We start from the raw sequence: 19292 nt of genomic DNA on the forward strand, positions 1-19292 counted from the left end.
AATTGATTCCAGTGTTTATTATTTGTAATTCATTGCATGGATCTGTTAGGAAAACTCTTATTTCCCAGCAAAATCTCATTGAAGTTATTCCATCTTCCCCATTTATTTCCTGGATAAATCAGGTGACATCAGTGATGGATTTTGAGTGGAAGAGGTTGATACTCTGTGTTAGCACAAAGGATATGCAGATTTTTTCAGGTATAAAAATGCTGACTTAAATACAAAAAAAGAACTTTATATTTGTGTGCTTGACAGGCACTAACTGATAGTAGGTATGTATTAGGTACATACAGATATACTAGGTATTCTGAAGTGACAACAGTTTGTTCCTCCTTGCTCTGGCCCAGCTATGCAGAACAGCTGGGAAATGGTGGAAAGCCACTGACACTTCCAGGGGTTGTTTTTTGTGATCTACCCAGTCACATTAAAATAACGGCTAAGCTCAAAAGCTCATTTTTACACAGGCCTCCAAGCAGCCATCAGATAGTAACAACATGCATTCAAACACTAATGACCTCCGTTCATAAAATTTCAATTGCAATCCCAACGAGCAAGTTACTGCAGTCAGAAATACAAGTTTTTGTAAATGTCTACAAGATGGTTTTGTAAATTTGACGAGGAATATATCAAGTCACTCCATCAAGAAAGGCTATTCAGAGCCGGGGGGGGGGGGGGGGGGGGGGGGACCCAAAAACCCAGAAGAGCAAGAATTTTCACCAAGAAATAAGTTTTGCTGAAACTTCTTTCTAAATTTTAAACTGTCCTAGAAGGGAATGTAGGGTTTTTTTAGAAGTTAAGATCTGAAATTTCAAATGCTTCTCAACACAGAAGTTGACTAAAGATTTAGTTTCAAAAACTTCTTATGAGACATGTATTTTATATATTCCTAAAGACAGTGTATGTTAGGTAAAATGCATGTCAGTTGCCACACTCAGACACTTCAGGCTATCAAATTTACTTTTAACTAATATTTCGTTTTCTCCTACCTGTAGTAAATGAAAGTAAATTCACTTGAATTTCCTATGATCAAGTATTTACTTTATGCATGAAAAAGAACAGAAGACCACAGTTACTGTTAACTAATACTGTATGTGCAACCAAGTTTATATCCTACCTGCTGCTGTATGTAGGGTTATTAAAGATTCTGTGACCTTTCAGCTCATGTCCCAGTGGCTCTAGAACAAATGAGATTTGATGAATACAATAAAATCTTTCACCTTCCACATATGGCTAAAACTATTTTAGGGAGTGCTGTAGCAGGAGGGCAGCTGAGCCCCAGGACTGACACACAAGCGCATAAAGCACTTGAAACTAAACTCAATGGCAAAAACAACTCCCAACATATCTAAGGGTTGTTGGAAGAGCAGACGCTAAAGGATAAGAACATTTTTAACAAACTGGAAAATACTATGAAGACCTAGAAGTCGGACCAAAGAATATTGTTTAGCAGCAATGCGCTCTGCGGGGCTGCTCATTGAATGTAATTGCCCTGCCTCTGAAAACAGGAAAATAATGGCCTAACATTGTGCATTTGCAGTATGCAGAGAATAATTACTTTTTTTTTTTTAAAGCGCTGTAAGGACACACCACTTCCCTCAGATCTGTATCTTGACATTTGCCGAGATTTATATAACAATTCAGCTCGAATAACCAAAGATTGACAGCTGAGTGAATTGCAAACAGAATACTTCAGAAGAATCTGAAAAATTGCACCTTTCCCAAAATGCAAGCTGGTGACTCTGGAAAAGTTTGAGAATAAAGATCAGTAAAAGTATTTGTAAGTCGGCAGAGAAATAAAACCACAGATTCTTAGAATAAAATCAGGCAGTTATATTGCATGTCAGGCTTCAAGGGTTCTTTTTGAAAGAATTATATGCATGTTCCTATAATGACAGGGGCTACATATTCTGACCTGAAACTAGGAAGCCCCTAGACCTCTTATTTACCATATCACTGTTTTTTCAGACACAAACTTCCTGGTAAGTAGTAACATTGTCATGTATTAGGTGCCAGAGTTTTCAAAGCAAGCTAATTTTTCCTGGATCCTCTGTCTCTATGAGCTGTTATCAAGCAGAGGCAATGATTACAAACTCAAAACATGAACTGATATTCATCTTATGACTACACGCTTTTTCTTCTTTCATCGGATTTCAAGGTGAATGAAGAATAACAGGATTTAACTACACAAGGTGTTTCATTAATGGCTTCTCCAAGGATAACACAGACGTTTTCTTCAGTGCAGAAAGTCAGCAATAAACTTCCGACGCTGTCACAGCTTTAGCTGCTGTTTTATGCAGTTTATGCCAGGTCCTTATCATACAAAAACAGAAGCAATCGGGCCAAACAAAGTAAAATTACACAATTTAAAAGGCTTAATATTCTTTGTCAGAGAGCTTCTAAGAAGCCGTGGGCTTTGGAGGAGCTTGTTTGGCCTTACTGGCATATTAATTGCAAAAAGGCAGGGATGGTTCTGAGAGACTCATCTGTAGGAATCATTTCAAAAGCCACTTGTTCCAGATTAGACTCAAAAGGGATTTTTAATAAGCAACTTGACTGTTTAATAACCACAAAAACAAAGAATGATATTCAAACCTACCATTGTCTGTTTACTTTGTGTTCCCTCAATTTCTCAGTGGCATTTGGTCACTGTGAGAACAGGAAAAGAAAGAGAATTAAGCAAGCTTTAAATCTTAGGCCATCGCCTGCTTCTGCACTGGTCAAAATCCACAGCAGCCCTAGTGAGATCAGCGACAGGCATATAAGCAAGATTAATACCAGATTCTTTCAGGTAGATTTAATACTGTTCTGGGTGGGTAGAGGGTTTCATTTGCATAGCATTTTCTTTTTTAGCCTTGGAGCAACAACTGCAACCACAAACAAGGTGGTGATTGGGATGAAAATGCATTTGAATCTTTTGCCATGTAATCAAAGATAATAAAGGTCTAATTACAATTTAACAGGTTTTGGGACAATCAAAATACATCACATTGTAACTACAGTACTTGCAGAGAAAACAGTCATTAAAATGCACTAGAAGTCGCACCTCTCTTCCTTCCATTTAGGAATCTGAAAACAATAAATTAGGGATGCCATAATGAGGAAAAATTTTATGGTGTTTTTATTAAATCTAAGAGGCATTTGAAATTATATTTGGTCTCAGTGTATGCATGCAATTCTATTATTTATTCACAATTACTTGGTGGTTTCTGAAAGACCTAATCAGATTCAGATTTCTGGGGTTTAGATTTTTTTATTCATTTATTTTTAAAACTTGTGTGGTTTTTAACAAGTTTAACACACATACGCTCCCCCGCTGAACTGAAGATTTATTGCTGATCTACCAGTCTCTGCCCTCAGATTCAGAGACTTGCATGTTTGTTCAAGGTAGCCCTCTTCAGAGCAGTTACATGCTGTAGCTAATATTACACTTGAACGCTATTATTTCCCCACTGAAGTTAATGAAAGCAGGTCACGCTCTTTTTTAATTTCATTCAAGTTTCAAGTTGATTCTAATAGCTTTTATGATAGTAAAGAATAATATATAGAAAAAGCCAAAAGAGAGAAGCCAGTCAGAGCAGCCAGATACCACACAGCATCCAATCCCCGAAGCACAGTGTTGGCTATGCAAGCCCCTACACTGACTGACAAGTCCTGCGCTGTCAAACAATCACCGTACTTTTTAATACCTGTAGAGCACACACCTTCACACAAGCTTCCAGAGGGCTCTTATTAGTAAGTCATAGGATTTTCATCTCTAGAAATGCAAGTCTGCAGTTGATGCCCTCAACCACGTACAACTACTTCACCATACAGACCTGTCAGCCAGTACAGCATTCTCAATACGAAATCCCGAGAGTTTGGGAGGAGATACTCATTCAATACACAAAGCATTAAACAAGCCATGCAGACTCTACAGGAATAAGGTGGCATGTTTTGCTTTGGAAAAGCTTCTTGTTTATTCTATATCCATTCGAACTAAACCTTGAGCTTCTTTACATAGCCCAGAACATATTTATTCCTACATAGTGCATATGGTTACTAATCTGTACACTGTGTGAACTCCTACTTATGCTAGGAGGAAATAACAGCATCCGAGCACTACAAGTTATTTCAGTTAGTAGTTTAATTATTTTGCACATTGCAATAATAATTTAGGAAGTTATTTAGTAAAATCTGTGGCTGCCACACGCACAGAAGAATATGTTAGTTTACTTGGCATCAGCATGAGTTTAAGACAAAAGATGCTATTTTCCTAGAAGTAGAATAACGAAGGAAAGACACTAAATAATAAAACAAGCACATTAAGCTTACACCTTACAAGTTATCTCCTTAACCTTCTTGCTTCTGTTAAAATGGCCCTACCTTCTCCACCTCCTTTCCAAGGAGCTAAAGGGAAAGTCATGAAAACAAGCAGCTACATGTCCTCTTCCTCCTGTTTGAAGGTCCCAGCCTTGCTTGGCCACCCCTTCCAATGTTATTAACTCTCTTCTCCCCATTAACCACGGACCGTGGAGAGAATCCCCTTGTCACCTCCAACTAACCACTCTCGCACACTGTAACTGTCAGGCTCGAGGCGCCTCTATGTCCCACTAACTTTCCAGAAACATTGTACAAAGCATTACTGGGCAATTAAATGTGCAGTCGTCCCAGAAACATCCCAGGGATACACCACCAGGGGCAATGAAACTGAGGAAGGGCCAACTTTTCCCCAGGCTAGGAGAGGCTGCTGATTTTACAAGGCTGTTGTGGGGGAACCCTCACCAAGCACCCCATTTAGCTGGCTCAAAAGGTTTACCAGCACAGTCACCAACCTATCCAGCCCAGTCACCAACCTATCCAGCCCCTCCTTCCCTACATCCCCCCCAAAACAAACTGGCAGCGAGGTGCACCCCTCCTGGCATGCATACATGCAACAGCAGCAGCTGGCATGATGGGGCTGGGGTGCTTCTACCCTAACAGCTCATCATCTCCATCTCATCTATTGCAGCTCTTCTACGTAGCATAATTTGATACCTATTTGTTGGGAAGAGAGACCAATTCAAAAGCCCCATCGTTAGGTGCTTGTCTAGAACAGGGCAACCACCCACTCCAGCTTTCATCCCAGCAGCTGCTGTAGTTTCTTTTACAAAGAGCAGCTACAGAAGGAGAGACTTAGAGGCTTATACCCCGAAAAAGCAATAGGTTACTGACAGGGACAACATGGTCATGGTTTGCATCCCTTCTTTGAACACTAAGCTGGCACAGACAAAGTTAAAAACGCTACAATTTCTCCAAATGTGCTCCCTATGGACACTTACTCATGTGAGAGCAGAAAGGACCCATAGCACATATTGACTGCATGTTTACGGGGGTGTTTTGGGTCTGGGTTTTCTTTTTGTTTGCTTCAATTGTCTGTCTTTCTGCTTAAAGAGTAGTTTATTTAGCCAAACGCTTAGCAGGGTCCTTTCAGGTAATTTATTTGTGTGCCTCAAGTCAGGATACTGCTAGAGCAAGAGAGCTCGCACAAGCTAAAGCAGCTTGGAAAGATTGAGACTTGTTGCTTGTAAATATGTAAAAAGGAGAGACGTACCAAGAAAAAAGTGCGATAGGCTAGAAAGAAAAGGACTAAACCAGCTGCTTTTGCAGGTACAATCCGCCCATAGAGTCCCCCAAAGCTTTGGGGGACCCAGAGATAACCTGCAATCTGGGGTAGATGGGCTGCCAGGAGAGGTGGAGCACACCAGTATAAACAACACATGGATTACATACGTGAAAATGTGAGAATCATGCCTTGAAAATCACTAAGGACTGAATTCTGCTTATATTCTGGATTCTCCATGTGCAAACACCAAGACAAAGAAACTTGAAAAGTTGGTAACAAAGGCACATTCTGTAAAATTATTTTACAAAAAAAAAAACCACAATGGAACTGAGTACCTGAAAAATATAAGCATATTTAAACAGAAAAAAAAAAACAAAACCCAAAGCAACACCTGTAAACATCTGCAAGGTAATAGAATGAACAAGAAGCAGCACAGACTCAAAGAATTAATCCTGACCGATAACATTTTATTTAACAGAGTTATAAAACTAAAGGCTGAGGGGACAGATGTAACTATCTCATTTAGCTACATTGAGTAGTCCCAAGAAGTCATGCCTGAAAATTAATTCAAGCTGATGGAAGCGAAAAACAGGCATTATAGTCTAAAAGCTACACGGAAAACCACAAATAGTGTTAGAATACGTGAAAAGTGCAAGAAAAGGGAAATGTTTAAGCTAGGGTTTTTTTACAATCCTAATTAATCGCCTAAAAGAGAAGTAAAGTCATGGAACTTGATGCAAAATTAGTAGGCGCTGCAAGGTTAGTCAAAAAAGGGAGAAAGAGACCTCGTGATAGAAACATTGCCTGAAATAAAATAAAGCCATTAGTGGAAAGATGCAGAAATGGTGTTTCTCCGAAATCAACATGAATTTTGCCAGAATCAAGATTATGTCAGTACAGAGTAGAAAATAATTTGTTGTGACTTTGCAGCGCTACTTCTTTTAGAGATGAAAATAAGCTAATCAAATTCAGGCTGCATCTGCACAGGCATTGAAGAACACCGAAAAGAGATAATAGACCGTCACACTGCCCCGGTACAGCCAAACCAAGACTATCTTGTAATTCTCAGCACTATTTCCAGGATCACAACAGCAGCATACAAAGAGTTGTGACACAAGCAACACAGCAGAGCTTGTTGTAGGAAACATTTCAGAGAGCTCACTTCAGTTTGACACGGCTCTGCAAGGCAACGATCACGCAGCAGAGACTGTAGCATCCACTAACGCTTGAAAGATTTTGTTGCTTCTTGGTGTACTAATATCGTTTTAGGGGCCATCAAATGAAGGCAACACAGGAAACATTTGGGACTCCAGGGAAAGCTTCATGATTATATCATCTATCAGGCACCGGGAAAGTCTCATGAGAAAAAGCTGTTGAAGTCTCAACACTTACATTTTCTGTCCCAATCGTTTCACATGCTGCAAGAAAGCACAATATATTCTCATTTTTCTTAGAGACTTGTTGGCCTAAGTACACTCTGGTGTCCTTCTACATCTTTAATTTGCACAATTCTTCAAGAAGAGGCAGAGTGAGATGCAGGGAGAAGACAGCTGGGAAACACCACAGGAAGGAAGGGCATGGGGGAAGCAAGAATAGGAAAGAACCAACTAAATTCAAAGGAAAAAAAAGAAAGAAAATTGAAAGACTTGTTTGAAGTCAGATCTCCATCTAGTCCTACATCACTGCACTGCCATTCACAGCACAACTGAATTATGTGTTGCTTGGTAGTTAAAATTTACAGATCTTTTCTGCACAAACAACCATGTTTTTAAAGCATTTTTGAGAGTTGCCTTGAGAATTTATGATGCACTCAGCAGTTTGTCTGAATCCGCAAGATGAAAGCTAGGGGACAGAAAGGGGACTTAACTAAACCCAATGTCACAAGGCAGATCTGCTTTTCTGGGAGATAAACAGACTTTCTAATTTATAGTACCATGTTCAGACTTGCAGATAAGACCTTAGAGAAACAAACAGAGAAAGTCTGGACTGCCGCATTTTTCACGACTGCAGTGATGCCGAGAGCAATTCCTTTTCTCCCTGTCTTGAGCACCTCGGAATAAAGGAGCTTGCGTAGAAATGTGCAGGCAAATTTCACAGGAATTTATAAAACGTAACTAATTTTAACAGGAAGATACGCTGCCTGAAAGTAGAAAGAGAATGAAGTGTTCTTTACCATTAATTGTTTCATTGCTGGAGTCTCCTTAAAGTCTGTACAACTGGAAACCCACTCAGCTCATACAGAAAAATCTGCAGGACAGTATCCATCTCCAGATTTTTGTGCTGGAGAATGCATTGATGAGTTAAATGAATGAATGCACCCTACCATCCATGTATGCCTTCCCCAAGGCAAAGTTTTGAGCTCCTATCAAACTTACAATACACTTCTTGGCTGAGACACATGTCCAGATGAGCTTCCCAGCCTAATAAATATCTTCAAGTTATGAAGCTGAAAGGAAACAGCATGATCTTTCCATCTGACATGCTGCATATTGGATTTCCCAGAGTTAAATCCTGTTTGCGTTAGAATCATATCTTGTAGAAAAACAGGGCAATTAGTTTCTAAAATAACCAGTGTCAGAAAATCCTCTACAATGAAGAGCGAGTTGTCCCAAGTCTTAATTATTCACCCAGTAGGAAAAAAGCCAACTCTTATCTGCTGAACTGTCAAGTATCTGTTCCCTTAGAGACAGTTATAGACTATCATCAAGTCACTCTTCAAGTTCTTATTAAACCAAGATTGAGCTGCTTGAGCCTTTTAAGGCAATCCTTGCCAGTTCTCCAGGCAACCCTCCTGACTCTGCTCAGAGCTCTCTCCGGTTTCCAGCTTCCCCCTGCATCACCAGGGCACAGGGCAGGCTCGCAAGCGCTGCGCTGGGTGACACGCAGAGCGGCAAAGCCTTCCCACATGCTGTACACGCAGCGGTGGATCACGTCAGCTGATCTTTTCCTCATTTCACATTTAATCCTATTACAAGGCATATTATACCCAATTTACCAAACAACCCAGATTACACTGAACCAATGATCTCATCTTCTCGTTTTTTATCACTCTAAGTTCCCCCCAGATTACAAGTTTACAGATAGTGATTATTTGTGCCATAGGAAAATTTCTATTGCTAGTGATCCTACCAGGATTTTTTTAACTCCTCAAATCACTGATTTAACAACAAAATAGCAGGGAGACAAGGCACAAGTTGTGTGAAACCCTGCCAGGAAAACCACTCCAAACTACAGGTGGACGATGATTGCATTTAATCACAACCTCCGCAGTCCCACCAGTTAGCTGGCTTTTAGCGCATTTGGTATTGGATGGTTAGTTTCTTAATCAAAATATCATGACAGCCGAGCCTGCATCCCACAGAAAAGTATACTGTATCAACATTACTAGTTTTATCATCTGTGATATCATCAGTTTTACAAGATGTATTTTCTACACCTTTGTTTTGTATGAGATCGATTACTTTCTGATCTTGTATTCGTCGTTCAAAACTCCATCAGTATTTCACAGCCACAACCAAGATTAGGGTAAATCACACCAAGAGCAACTTAAATCACCTTCTCTCTCACCTTCCCTCTCTGTTCAGCTATATTCACAACATTAACATTCAGCCTTTTGTATTTCCCCCACATTTCAATACACACTAAAAAAACAAAATTAAAGTGAATTCAAGCCAAAAGTGTCTTCACCCACCCTCATATAATGCAAGTCGCCAGCTTACAAATGACTAGGTTACTTAGTGTCCTTCTGGTATCTGGCTATACAATGAATGACAGAGGTAAGCTACTGTGTGAAGTTTAGTTAATCAGCTAACCTGTATTAAGTGCTCAAACCCCTCAACCCCTCCTGATGTACGCGAGGTGATTTACTCCTAAACAAAGCACTAGTCAAGTGCAGAAAATCAGCACTGAGTGGCTCACACCATCCAGCCTCACCCCAGGTCAGCTCATAGTAACTCATCCATGGGCCCATAATATTGGTACAGCCAGACTGGAAAGGAGTTAATCACCACCTTCATTTGATATGACCACATCACCATCACCTGGCTGTTTCCCAGATACAGTTCAGAAATATTAATTAAGAACGTTCCTGCATATAACTGCCAAAACCCACCATTGCTATCTAATAATACAAGTAGTTTTGTTGGTGGTAGTTTTCTCTAAACTTAAAAAATTCTTTATTATATTCTGTGCTGACAACTATAGCTACTTCTTGTATCCTGTTTCTTTCTTGACCAGCTTCTGCTCCTAGTATCTAATAAACACCTCTTACTATCCATTTCCCTTTGCTGTTTTGGATATTTGGGAATGTTATTGTCACAGCGTGCTTTATATCAGACGCAGATGTAGCAATGCATTTATTTTATGAGTAGATCCTTTTCCTCTTGACTGTGGGCTTCAGGGTATACGGTGAGATACTCCGGGCAGCTCCAAAATGCCATTTATTTTTTCCATTTAGACATCTTCTTCCTACCTGCTTGACTAATAGTCTTTGCAGCTTTTAGAATGGGCCTTTTAAAGCACTAAAAATGTAATTGGTTGGATTTTATTCTATGCATATCACACGTACAATCAAGTTATGATCATTGTATCTAACCTAGCCTCAATTTTCAATTCCATGTTTCATTTTTAACCTGCCAGAGCAAGGTCTAATGTAGGTTTTGCCCTTGTAAGGCACAGGAGAAAATTTTGCAGCTCAAAACACGTTGTAAGTTTTTTATTTTAAAAAGGCTCCTGCCTTGCACAAAGAAAACCATCACCAGGGCCTTTGGGAGAGCTGGGCACCACAGCCCCTGCCCTCCCACCCAGGGATCAGTCCCCCAAAGCAGCTCAGCCTTTTCCTCGAGGAACAGTCTCCTGGCTTCTTCTGGGGTCCTGCCACGAGGGGAAAAAAAAAGACAGTCTCAAACCCACTACTGAAAGGGTGCTGGCTGCTCCGCAGTTATTCAAGCCAATAATGTATTTCTGATCAGAGCCTCAGAAGTGGCAATGCCTTTCCTGACAGCGGCACTCGCATTCCTCTCTCTCATTCAAACTTTGCAAAACTAGTCAGACCCAGGGGTTTTAATATTCTAACCATGCAAATTTTGCCATCAGGTTTCAGCAATGCAGTGCAGTCATAGCTATGCTCAGAAATGAGCTATTTTACGCCCTCCCGCCTATTTTTCTAGGTTCCTAGCACTGACATGGAGATAATTGCAAATTTTCTTCTCTCCATACCCTTTTGTGCCTCAACTAATTTTGTTCGTAACATCTTAATTTTACACTAAACGAACACTCATTTTCTCCCTGTTTCACCCTTTCTTTCTGTGCAAATTTAACACTCTCCTGTCTATTTCCTTCCTCAGCTGCAAAAATTTGCTGTTTGACATGAGCCAGAGGCCAAACTCACCATCCTCTTTCCTGCAGTAACTTGTGACCACAGCATAAAATTCCCTCTGAAAGACTAACATGCTCCTTGTCATAAGGAATTTCCAGATGTTTCTTACCTAAATTGCTGATACATCTCAGACTTTTAGAGATTTTCCAAAACATCCAGAGCAGCTCTCCTCAGTAGCTGTCCTCAAGAACAAAAGGGATATCAGGAGCTTCATGAATTTATGGAGCTTTTGAGCTGCATAAAGGACTTTTCACGTATTTATACCCACAAGAGCCCAGACACAACCTTGCCAGGATTAGACTCAACATCTCATTTTTATTCAAGGTCAACCATAGCAAAATGGAGCATTCACCCAGAGCCATCTTCTCTTAGACAGACATTTTCCAGACTCCATGGAAGTAACACCTATACTGAGCACCCTGATTCATCATCTATTTGAGACCAGATTATTTTCTTTTGAAGTTACGACTGATCTTTCACAAAAGTAAGATTTTTGTGAAATGTCAATCCAAGTTTCAAAACAGATCTGACCTTTTCCAAATACAGAAAATTTTTAGATCTAGAAAACTGAAAACTATTCTGTATGTAATTTGCCACAAAGGAATCCAAAAAAGTTGGAGTCCTGTGGGAAGCTGCATCCTCATTAGCATTTACTTTCAGATCTTCACCATTACGCCACAATATAGCTGGGGAAAGGTCACTGGAGCATTTCTGCAAAGAACCCTTTCAAAGCGGTTTTACGTAGATGAGTCTTACTCTTGACCTACGTTGCTTAGAAAAGCAAAAATTTAATTCTGATAATTAATGTTGAATTAGAAGACAAAAACGGTAAGGGTGACCAGCATTTTGCCACAGGATCTGCCCCAAGCCGAGACATGGGGCAGCCTGGGGGACCACACTTTAAATTCATACGCTATCTGCACTGAGAGCAGAGCAATGAACCTCATGGAACCTGGGGACTCCAGCTTCACATGTCTCACCAGATGGTGGGGAAACTGGACACGAAAAATGCAGAATTTTATCTAAACAAGTGATAGACAAATGTCTCAATGTGCCTTGGGGTAACCTGGCAGCTTTCACCAACTCCAGAGGGAGAACAGGCACCCCAGCCACCTCTCTGGCCTCATATCAGACAAGGGCTATAAATTCCCCATGCTGCTAGAAGCTTTCCAGCTCTGTTCAGAGAGATTTATTGTCCAATAGGGCCTTGTGCAAACTGAAAAACTGGAAAATGCTGACTTCTTCCTTGAAGTTTGATTTAACTCACTTCCAGGAAGAGACCTGTCCAAGGCATTCACATCTTAACACAGAAATAAAGGGTAGCCCCAGTATCACAGTGACAGTCAAAAAAAAAAAAAATACAGCTAACATCTTGGCTAAGTATATACTGTAAACTCTGACAATGAACCTTCGATGTCTAAACCCGCCCGCATTCATATTCTGCATTTTATATAAACTAAAAATTTACTAGTGTATTCTGGTGACCTTGTTTCTCTTCAAGATATAGATTCGGGAGAATAAAAAGCTAATGAAGCCTAGAAAAAGAGATAAACCATAAGCAGTAACAATGTGGAAATACAACAGCAATCTTGTCTCAGAACTGAACATATACAGACTGAAAATAAGTTAAAGGGCTCTGGTAAAAGTGGCAGTCTACAGCTGAGAAAGGAAAAGAGAGATGGGAAGAAAGAAAAAAGGATTTACAGCATATAAAGAACTATACTGTTATTTCTTTACTGCAATATACCAGGGGACCGAAGGAGGAAGATGAACTACATATGAGGAGACACATGCACATTTCTGATGTCACTGAGATTACAAGAAAAGAGGAATAGTTTCAGCAAAGATGACAGAGATAGCAAACAAAAAAAAAAAGGCAAAATTAGTAACATGCACAGGGATTTTTTTAAGAAAAAAACCTGTCTTCAGGCACCGATAGCAGATGCCACTGCATAAAACCTAGAGTTATGCAGATGAAAAAATTAACCCAACCACTGAAGTTTAGTTTCTCTCCTTCCATGCTCCACTACGCTCTGAGCCACCAGAGACTGGCAGACTCCCCCGTCTCAGGGAATTAAAGGCAGATTTGATGAAAAGCCTGAGCATTGTTAGGAGCTGCCACCAAGACTGACAGATTACTTCTTGGGTTGTTGAACTTAAAACAGGAGCAGCTGGAGATGCTGGGCTTGCTGAGCTGTCTCTCACAAGCTGCTGTGTTATATGCAGAGCAGGAGGACAAAGCCAGTCTTGCTCACTGAGGTATCCCACTATGCTAATTAGAAAGCACAATAAAAATTAAGTTTCTTGTACATTACACCACTGTGTGAGTCTGGGGAGGAGGAGGTCTTTCATTTAGGAAAAGGAGGAGCGAAGAGCGAAATCTAAGTTATTTTTTCTTTACCTTATTTGTGTTAAAACATTCTACCAGTATGAATTAATAATGCACATGTAAATCAGGCTTCATGATTTCTTACTGCATTAAGCTGCCAGTGCGTTGCTAGTAATAGATTCAGAGCATTCATTTATTTTGCACTGAACTTCATTATTGGCATTGTAAGGGAATATCCATTTTTATCAGGAAGAAATCTAGCATATTGTTCAGCAGAAGAGTAACATTTATTTTAGTCTCTGTGCATGAGCCATATTGGAACAGACGGAATTTGTTTCCTCAGAGTATATCAAAATCCCATACGTATTTCAGATCCTATTTACAGTGGTACAGACTTAGGGCCCAATCCTTGCAAAACCTTCCTCCACACGGACCAACCCTCTTCTAAATTTCAATTGCAGCATGAAGACACTGTAACACCCAAACACTTTCAACAGCACAAAATACTTCTGAAAAAAAGTTTAAAAAAGAGTGGCTTTAAAAAAAAAAGTAGTAATATTTCAGGAGACTGTTAACCCCTACCACTTATTATCTAGAATAATATTTTGGAAACTTTTTAAGCCTATGAGCCACCTAATTTGTTTTGAGGGGGAGGCAAACGACCCCTTTTGTGGTGTTACCACAACGATTCCTCATTTGCAGGAAGTCAAAGCTTTAGGTGAAACTTGGCACCTACTACCTTTATTTCTCTCCTGTATTGTTTTTTTCTTGGTTACATATGCGAGAACAAGTAGAGGGGTACAAGGGTATTAAAATACTTTTCTACAGTTTTATGGTTTGCCCTCTGCTGTTGATGGTGCCTGACTCATCAGGCTGAAGAACAATTTAGATCACTGCATTAAGCTGGGCATCCCTTCATAACTTCAATTAATTAGGATTTACTGAGCTGACCCCCTCACTTTTGCTGAGCACAGCTTTCAAAAGTCTGCATTAGCTTAGAGCTCATAGATAGAAACTTCAAACCTTTTTCCAGCCTAAACTTGAAGGAAAGTTTTGGTTTCTTTAAAAAAAAAAAAAAAAAATCTGTGAGGCAGAAAAAACATAAGGTAGACAGAAAACTTTTAAGACGCTCCTGATCCCAGGGAAAGCCAAGCAGGCAAAGGCCAAATACGAGAAACATTCCAAAACTCTATGAAAGGGCTATTCAGGACAATTCCCTACTCACAGTGGCTGAATGAAGTGCAGCTCGCATTATCATTTATACGATTGCTGGACAGATTAACAGTCAAAACAAGGCCCCAAAGTGCCACAAACCTATGTGCTCAATTTTATTGCCATGGGTAAAACATTAAATTAATGGAACGATTTTTAGAAATACAGTTAAGTACTCACTTCAAGATCAAGGGTCTTAACAGAAGTCAGCCCAAAATTAGGATGCGGGTACTACCTACCCCCAGGTGACAACTGCTGATTTCCTTGGGCTTTCTTGATGTGCCAGTGGATGCACTACTCAAATTTCTTCAGCCTGACTTAGACAGTCATTAATTTGCTACCATGACATGCAGCACTAACTTTCCTGCATTTCTTTATGTGTGCCATTTCATACACTGAGGTTTTTTTCTTAGAATAAAGGGGAAAAAAAAGGCTGTTGTACTAAATCAATTATTTTTGAAGTCTTTTTTGCATTCTTAAACTGGCTATCAGCTAGTCATTCGTGCTGGATACCAGCTTCTTTCAGCTTGCGGGAGGCAACACTCCTGCTGTTCTCCCTCCCACAGCATTTATCCCGCACACCTAAAAGGGCATGGTCTGATAAGAGCTGAACCATCTCTCAGGAACAGGAGATATCCATCTCGATCTGCCTTGCTTGTAAAACAAGTGCATCAGATTTAGAGTATAACTCAAGTTGTGGAAAACTTTATCAGTTTCACAGCAATTAAAACTGCTAATTAAAACTGCTAATTGCACTAAGCTCCTCCTTTCCCACTTCATTTAACACATTGCTGCCTGAAGTGACCTACCTGTGTGCCCCAACTAATACCTGAGGAAGTCCATCACAACAAACCTCTTCAAAGCATTTACACTGTTATGTCTTTATTGCACAGGACCAGATTTGGTTTGGTTTGGTTTTTTTTGGTTTTGTTTTTTTTTTTTTAAGCCACTGTTCCTCTCTACACCTTGCCTGGAAAGAAATTAAAGATTTGGCTAAAGAGGCAGAGGAGCCAGTAGGGCAGTAGCAGAAGAGAATGTGAGAGGCAGGTTCTTGATGACAAAGGAATAAGATACTCCTCCTGACTTTTTTTTTTTTTGGTTGATTGCTGCTTTGATTGCAGCATTTAAGTAGCAGGGGGGGTGTCTTTTCAGGGTCCACGCATTAGGAAGAGGCAAAGGCTTTTTAGCTGATTGTGTGACAGAAGCTTTGCTTTTAATCACTGCCAGATGACAGCAAACTGCCAAGCCTCATCACAAGCCCAACCTCAGCTAAAAGCTTTAAAAGCCTGAGGAGCTGACCAACAGACATAGTGAGATGGGGAGACTATGCTGGAGTCTTTAAATGGTTGTTTTGGGGAATTTACTCTTGCTACTGGGACAAAACAGGAGATGGGCTTTGACGACACAATGGAAGTGGCTTAAAGAAGGGTAGACATAAGAAATAGCAATTCATGTTTTCAAACAGAAGTTGTAGGGTTTTATTACTTTCTAATGAATACTTCATATTAATACCTGAAGAGCAGGGAACAAGAAGAGAAGCAGCAGATAGAGAGGGTGCCCAGAAAGTCAGGAGAGTGATGTCATTTCTAAACTTATTAAATACACAAGACAATGAAAATCAGAAAGAAGATGGGAATGGACAAAGTGCAGGAGGGCAAGACTGTAAGGAGAGGAAATGTTAGCGCTAATGTAAGGTGCTCACGGGTTGGCAGCGCCATCAGTGGCCAGACTGCTTAATCCTGTAGAGCCCCAGGTTGGCACACAGGGAGAACAAAGGCTGCTGTCCTCATCACAGCTTCTCCGCAACCTCCGATGTGTAACACAAGTTTGTCATCAGTGTCCACCACAGGACAGCTGGGCAAGCAACATCGCTTGGCTGGCTGCATGCAAACAGGCGCATACCCAATCCCTACATAGAAAGAAGGGCTCCAAGAAAAAGGTTGTAAACATGTGGAGACTACCTAACGCATTAATAAGAGTGTGTTGCAAAGCTTCAAAAGACAAAGCAGCAACGGCATAAAGAAAACAGAACTGGTCCCATTCAAAAGCACTTTGAGAAGAGCTGGTGAAAGACATGGTGCAGTACTGGGGGTTAGCGTGGACCACCAGCACTGAGCCAAACGAGGACAGAGACTGTGGTGCACGTACATCCCAGGGACAGCCAAGGAACAGATGCGATTGCCCAGCCTGGTTATTTCCAGAGAAGAACTGGAGTGTTGAAGCAGAGTGAGGAAATTTTCTCAGAAGGTCCCTAATCCGCGTCTAAACCTACCACTTTGAAACAAAGCTGACAATTTGGCACTTCACAGGAATGGTCAAAATCTATTACCTTAAAGATTCACCCACAAAGGCATCGACTTAACAAACCCCATACAACGCAAAAGATAAACAAAATATTTTTAACACAGGTACAGCTAAACAGCAGAATGCAAATTCATACACACTGAGATACCAGTTTGAAACTTGTACTGCCAAGGTATCTTTTAACAATGGAATGATGTATGTTAAAGTTGGCATTGAAATGCACAAGAAACATTTTTCTGAATAAAACAGAAGGGCCTTGTCCCTATTACGTATCTTTTGTAAGTATTAAGCCACTGTTCTGATCACGCAATATAAAAATCAGGTTTTTCAAGACTGCATGTGGGGAAGAGAACAGAAGTCCTACACTCTTTACAGACACTTTCAGGCACCTGCCAAGCCTCCACCAGCAATTTGGATACATGCAAGTTTGCCTTGAGATGAAAAAAAGTGATAGGCATCAATTACAGGGCTCACATCTTTTAGACTAGCAAAGAGCTCTATTGCACAGCTCAGCTTTCAACAAAGCATGCACATTTTGTTTGCTACAACAAATCATTTTGCAGGCAAAATATACAAGTAACACTGTTCTGACATCACTTCAAATGCCAGCCAGAACCTGTGTTTTACTGTTTGACACCATATACAACACTTGGAGAAAATTAATACTTCCAAGCAACAGTTAGCTACCATGAGGCAAAGTAGAAATGCAAAATAAATACAAGCATCATTCAAAAATGGCAAGTACTAGTTTTTTTCAGAAGACTCCTTGCTATTTGGTAGTTGTTCTTTCCTTACCTTTTTAAAAAGTAGTATATGCAGAGTTTCATGTATCATGGGTCAAATTACTGCTTGCGCTTTCATTGCAACTTGGACACCATCATTAAAACACACAATAAGAAGGTAAAATACTTTCACTTAAGAATTTAATTTCAGGTTAAAATTTCCAGCCACTGCAGATATGAGGAGTCTGCGTTTCTGCCATGCAATGCTTGAGCACGTGCCCAGGCCACTTTACCTTGGACATACAGGGCTGGGACCTGAGCTCAGTTACCTCCCGGGAAAGCTTCACAAACCAAACGACGATGCCAGATTTTTCCAAGGATAATAACGGTCACAAGGATAACCACACTGCTATAGACAGCAAATATTTATATACTCAGATATTTATTTAGAATATGCATGCCCTCACAGACCTGTCTGTGAGAACATCCCTCTGAGCCAGGAATACTGCTACTTTTTTTTTTTTTTCTTTGCAACGAACAGCAATGATAATATCCTACCATCAGGTGATGCTACATTTTTTGTGGGTACCAGTGTTACGTGTTTTTTCTTGGTTTTTTCTGTCATCACAATAGAGTGAGAAGTGATGGTCTTTCCTCTCACCAGTCGTTTAGCCCTTCTCCACCAGTTCACTGTGCCCTTGGTCATGGCTCTAAATCACGGGGCTATAATAAATTAGAGCAAGAAAAGCAACAAGCTCAGTACAGTGCCCTTATTTCCCCCCATCCCCCATTTGTAGAAAAAAATACATTTTTATTATGGTAAGACTATTTGGTGTAATTGTTTCTTAAACAGAACCATGGTAAGGTATTATTAAAAAGATACTTGATTTATTTTCCACGAGATCCTTGAGAGCTTACAGAAAAGGCTGAATTAATTCAGAAAGAAAAGCTACAGCAGCACTCAAATAGGACCAGAACTTGCAGGCTATTAGGAAAAAAAAAAGATTTTAAAGAGTTGAGATTTTTTTTCTTCTATAATTTCTTATACTTTTCAGCAGTTGTGCACAAGTGTTGTGGTTTTTTGTGGTTTTTTTTTTTGTGGGGGTTTTTTGTTTGTTTGAAGTTTTTTTTGTTTTGGTTTGGTTTTTTTGTTTGTTTGGTTTTTTACAATCGTTTGTTATCCAGTTATCTTTTTATTTTTGTTGTAAATTAGCACTTGAAGGCTATGGTCAGATGACATACAGAAGTATTTCCCATCTCAGTAGATACAGCCATGAGTGTGAGGAATTCTGAGCTCTGGGAAACACATAAGATTTGAAAGTATCTGCTGTAGCTCCTTAAAACCATGAACCCTGGCTAAGGGTATATCACTAGCATGCAGGTGACGTGTAGAAAGCCAGAGGTAACACATCTTCCCTAGAAAGCAGGGATAGAATAGAGAGGGCCAGAGAAATCCTATTATCGGTCTTTTCACAATGTACAGAAACATACAGTAGAGTAAGGCTTCTTTAAGTGTAGCTGAAGAAAACAGAAGACTATTTTGGACTGATTTTTGTACTACATTGAAAAACTTCTTATTTTTTTGTCTGCTGATAAGCTTGTCAAGGAAGAAATTCTGGGACCTAGATCAAATATTTGACCTAAGCCAGTAAATTTGCTTTCTGGGTTTCAGTGGATTTAGAGGAAACTCCATTGCCTACTTCTATTTCTTTTACGTCTTTACTTTTACTGCCACAAAGGTTGTACTCAGTAGCTTTTCTTAAAATT

General features: G+C 40.0%; 1 long non-coding RNA gene across 1 annotated transcript in view; it reads right to left on the bottom strand.

The window, feature by feature from the left end:
- Window positions 1–2635: 2635 nt before the first annotated feature.
- LOC142084037 (uncharacterized) overlaps window positions 2636–19292 on the bottom strand; it is a 59434-nt gene continuing 42777 nt past the window's right edge. Inside the window, exon 3 of the long non-coding RNA XR_012674224.1 lies at window positions 2636–2646. This is a non-coding gene — a long non-coding RNA (uncharacterized LOC142084037). The remainder of the gene's footprint in view (window positions 2647–19292) is intronic.

Source organism: Calonectris borealis, chromosome 7, assembly GCF_964195595.1.
Source record: "Calonectris borealis chromosome 7, bCalBor7.hap1.2, whole genome shotgun sequence".
NCBI lineage: Eukaryota > Metazoa > Chordata > Aves > Procellariiformes > Procellariidae > Calonectris > Calonectris borealis.